At 45.2% G+C, this 5,175-nt stretch overlaps 1 pseudogene; it reads left to right on the top strand.

Annotated features, from left to right (window-relative positions):
• Positions 1–2,864: 2,864 nt before the first annotated feature.
• On the top strand, positions 2,865–3,416 carry LOC113181634 (neuromodulin pseudogene; annotated as a pseudogene).
• The last annotated feature ends 1,759 nt before the right edge of the window (positions 3,417–5,175 follow it).

Genomic DNA, 5,175 nt, shown 5'->3' with positions numbered 1-5,175 from the left:
TAAACCATTATCCCCCTCCTCCTCCTCCTCCTCCTCCTCCTCATTTCTTCCTGAGACTTTTTGCAGTAAAGTGAAAAGCAGGATGAATCTGTCAGACCAAATGTGGAAGACAGGATAATGACCCCCAGAGATGTCCCTGTCCCTGGCCTCATACCACAAACCTGTGATTATGAAAGCTTGGATGGAAAAGGGAGCTTCACAGATGTAATGAAATTAAGGCTCTCAAAAGAGGAAAGTTATCCTGGATTATCCCATGGGCCCTGTGTAGTCACAAGGGTCCAGGATGCAGGACGACTAGAGTCAGAAAAGATGTGAGAAAAGAAATAGAAGTCGGAGAGCCAGTGGGAGTTTCCACCGATGCTACTTTGCTGGCTCTGAAGATGGCAGGGACTACAACCAAGGAATACAAAGAGCCTCTTACAGATGGAAAAGGCTAGGAAACATCTCCCCCAGAGCCTCCAGAGGGAACATGGCATAGATGACACCTTGATTTTAGAATTTTTGACCTCCGGAACTGTAAGAAAATAAATCGTGGTTGTTTTAAGCTGCTAAGTTTGTGGTCATTTGTTACAGCAGCAACAGGAACCTAATACACTGAATACTCTAGACACCCACCACTAGAACACTCACCCAGCAGACATATACATGTACACAGGTATATGCACACCGACACACCTTCACGCTTTAGCCTCAACCTGCACTTGCAGTCTCATCGGGTTTTGAGTTTATTTGTTTGTTTGGTGCTGGGGAGTAAACCCAGGGGTACTCTATCACTAAGCTACATCCCCAGTCCTTTTTATTTTTTATTTTGAGACAGGGTCTCTCTAAGATGCTGAAGTTGGCCTGGAACTTGCGATCCTCCTGCCTCAGCCTCCTGAGTCACTGGGATTACAGGCGTGTGCCACTGTACCCGGCAAGACTCGTGGTTCTTGCAGGTTTCCATCCTATCCCCTCCTCCCAGTACTGTCCAGGATACCCTTAAGGACCCTCAATTTCTAGTTCTTGATTTCTGCGGCTCTAATCTGTTTACCAGTGGAGTTGTGCTTTCTATTAAACAAAAGGAAAATATCAGATTTCCCTAGTCCATGCCCAGGAGTTCCAAAGAAAGAAGATATAAAGTACATTATATCAAAGACTGGAAAAAGCTCAGCTTCCTTAAAAATCAATACCCACACCAGATGCCCATACCTGTATTCCCAGCAATTCAGGAGGCTGAGACAAAGGATTTCAAGTTCAAGGCCAGCCTCAGCAATTTACCAAGACCCAGAGCAACTTAGTGAGAACTTGTCTCAAAATAAAAAATTTAAAATAAAAGGAATGGGAATGTAGATCAATAGTAGAGCATCCCTGAGTTAAAAAAAAAAAAGAAATTAAATACACAATAAATGTGAACTTCTGCCCAAGAAGCTTTATAGAAAAGTAGACCATCCACAGTAACTTTCTGAGATGACTGTTTGGAGACCCCCCCCCCAAAAAAAAAAAAGCATTCCTGCCCTGCTTTGGAATCTCACCCCCTATGCTTGGGAAACTTTGGGGCTTCAAGTAGAGCAAGACTCTGGTGGTAGCTTCTCTGGCGCTTAACAAGGAGGGGAGAAGCCTGGATACAGGATACCCTACAGGAACCATCACAGAAGTCTGTAGGTAGAACAGAGACTGAAGAACAGTTGACAAAAATCCCAAGGATATGTCACAGAACCCAAAGGATTCACAGGATCACTGGAGTTAGCAGCAATTGTTCTGTGACACCGTCAGCAAAGGGTCCATTGGTCCCTTCCATTGATCTCTGCTTGGTTAGTGCTGATTATTGTCAGGAAAAGTAGGAAAGAACTTCATGATAGCCCTGGCAATTTCCAGCCTGGGGTCTGATTACATAATTGTCCCCTGAGTGGGGGGTCATAGAATCTACTGCATTAGATAGCTTAGCAAATGAATTTATTAACTGCCTGAGCAAAGGATGCTTTAGTTAATACCTCATCGGAGAATTAACATTTAAACGCCTATCTCATCCAAGCCTATGATCAACTTTCAATCAGGGATATAGAGAATAGAGAAAGAGGACTACAGAAATAATGTTTATATAGTCAGTGATAGCTTAGGGATTTCAAAGATTTTTACTCAGCCAAAAGAAAATAATAATGTTTGTGAAAGCTCTGGAAGAGATTATTTGATGAGCAAAGGTACAGAGTATTTAGAAAAAGCATCTTGCCTCATTTGTAATATTTCACAGTACCTGATACCTTCTTTTTAATAAAAAAGCTGGGTGAGGGGGTGCACGCCTACAACCCCAGTAGCTCAGGAGGCTGAATCAGGAGGATCACAAGTTCAAGTCCAGCCTCAGCAACTTAGTGAATCCCTAAGCAACTTAGCAAGAACCTGTCTCAAAATTTAAAAAAAAAAAAAAAAAAAAAAAAAAATTTTAAAAAGAGCTGGGGATGTGGCTCAGTGGTTGAGTGCCCCTGAGTTCAATCCCTGGTACCAAAAGAAAAAGAAAAAAAAAAAAAAAACCCTTACAGACCCAATATCAATGATAAGAACCATGAAAGAGATTAGTCATTGAAAGCTAATTCTGAGAAAGAGAAAAAGGAGAGAAGAAACAGCAGGGATCTAGGGCGGGTGGAGAAAAGGGGAAAGAAGAGAAGAGAGAAGAGAGGGAGGGAGGGAGGAAGAGAGAGGGAGAGAGAGCGCGCATGTGCGATGAGCAGTAGCTGTGGACCTTACAGTTGCTGCTAACTGCCCTGGGGTGTGTGAGGGAGAGAGAGAGAGAGAAAGAGAGAGAGTGAGCAAGCGAGCTAGAAAAGAGGTGGAGGGGGAGGAATAAGATAGAGGGGGAAAGGAGAGAAGGCAGGAAGAAGGCAGGGACCACCATGCTGTCCTGTCTGAGAACCAAACCGGTGGGAAAAATTGCTGAGGACCAAAAGATTGAACAAGACAGAATCAAACCAGAAGACGGAGCTCAGAGGGCCGCGACCAAGATTCAGGCTCGCTTCCGTGGATACCTAACAAGGAAAAGGCTCAGAGGAGAGAAGAAGGGCGATGCCCAAGCTGCTGAGGCCAAAGCCAAGGAGAAGGAGGAGGGAGCCCCCGCTGCCGACGGGGTGGGGACGGAGGCGGCACAAGGCCCGGCTGCCGAAGAGGTCCCGGCCACTGGCCCCGAGGCCGAGGAGCCCCGCAAAGCAGGAGACACCCCTTCCCAGGAGAAGCAAGCGGAGGGCGCCCCCGACGGTGCCCCCGAGCAGGCGGCCACCCAGGCTCCTGCCCCCTCGGAGGAGATGGACGGCTCCGCTGAAATGTCCACGGACAACTCGCCGTCCTCCAGGGCCGAGGACGTGCCTGCTGCTGCCACCACCCCTGCTGCAGAGGACCCTGCCGTCGAGGCAACAGCCCAGCCTCCAACGGAGCCTGCCGAGAGCAGCTAAGCTCCAGAGAAGATAGAAGCCGTAGATGAACCAAACCTCAGGACAGTGGCCGGCAGGATGAGGGTCACGAAGGACGGGAGGCTGGCCAGGAACATGCCTGAATTCTAGGAAATGGCCTTCCACATCCCCATCCTCCCCTCTCCTGAGCCCTGTCTCTCCTGCCCTCTCTCAACTCCACTCTGAAGTTTCCCTTCCTGTCCTGCTCACGTCTGTTGAGTCTGTCCTCTCCCGCCCCTAACTAGCCCTCTTTCTCTCTGTGTGGCAAACATTAAAAAAAAAAAAAAAAAAAGCAGGAAAGATCCCCAAGTCAAACAGTGTGGCTTAAACATTTTTTGTTGCTTGGTGTTGTGATGGCGAGTTTTTGGTAATGATGATCCAATCGTTTGGGGGGAAATTTTTGCACTGTATCCCAGTTTTTTGATCTAGTGCGTGTGGCCCTGTGGGAGTCCACTTACCTCTCTGACTCTGTTCCAAGTGTGTGTGCAATGTTCTGTTCATCTGAGGAGTCCAAAATATTGAGTGAATTCAAAACCATTTTGGTTTTTCTCCTTTTCAATGTGATGGAATGAACAAAAAGGAAAGAAATTCAAAAACCCAGTTTGTTTTAAAAATAAATAAAAATAAGTAAATAAATAAATAAAGCAAATGCGCCAATTAGCATTTTAAAAAAAGAACCATGAAAGATAAAATTGATACACATGATCATACAATTTTTTTTTCATTTTGTAGGTCAAAGAAATTAAGTAAAATTAAAAACACAAATAGGAGAAATAATTACAACATAGAGATGGATGTTCTTAACATACAAAGACCTCTTTCCTGGAGAAAAGACACACTCCAGAGAAGCAAGCAAACAAGATGTTATGGTTTGAATCTGGAAGGTTCCCCCAAAGATTCCTGTGTTAAAGGCTTGTCCCCCAATGCAGCAGTGGTCAGAGGTAGGGCTCTTGGGAAGGAATTAGATCAGGAGGGCTCTGACCTCATAAGTGGATTAGTCCATTGGATTGAAAATATGATGGCATTATTGATAGGTGATGGAAACCGTAGGAGATTGGACCTACTTGGAGGAAATAGGTGACTAGGGCTTGCTCTCACTCGCTGGTGCTCTCTGCATCCTGGCTGCCATGAGCTAAGTAGCTTTTCTCTGCCATTCCCTCTGCCATGTTGCACAGAAATGGAGACAGGTGACCATGCACTGAAACTCTGCAACCATGAGCCAAAGTAAATCTTTGTTTGGTTGTTGTTGTTGCTGCTGCTGCTGTTTGGGGGTTTTTTGGTTTGGTTTGGTTTTTTGTTTTGTTTTATTTGGGTACCAGGGATAGAACCCAGGGGCACTTAATCACTGAGCCACATCTCTAGCCTTTTTTTTTTTTTTTTTTTTTTGATACAGGGTCTCCCTAAGTTGCTGAGGCTGGCTTTGAACTCGCATTCCTCCTACTTCTGCCTCCTGAGCTTCTGAGATTACAGGCAGTTTGTCCCAGCAACACAACGCTGACTGACATATGAGACAAAAGAAGGAAAATGATCTATGGATATATAAGTAATATCTAACTTTATTTTTTTAAGAGAGAGGGAGAGGGAGAGAGAGAGAGAGAGAGAGAGAGAATTTTAATATTTATTTTTTAGTTATTGGCGGACACAACATCTTTATTTTGTATGTGGTGCTGAGGATCGAACCCGGGCCGCACGCATGCCAGGCGAGTGCGCAACCACTTGAGCCACATCCCTAGCCCAATATCTAACTTTATTAATCAAGAAA

Source organism: Urocitellus parryii, chromosome 12, assembly GCF_045843805.1.
Source record: "Urocitellus parryii isolate mUroPar1 chromosome 12, mUroPar1.hap1, whole genome shotgun sequence".
NCBI lineage: Eukaryota > Metazoa > Chordata > Mammalia > Rodentia > Sciuridae > Urocitellus > Urocitellus parryii.
The sequence above is the reverse complement of the archived record's forward strand: the minus strand, read 5'-3'. Positions and strand labels throughout refer to the sequence as shown.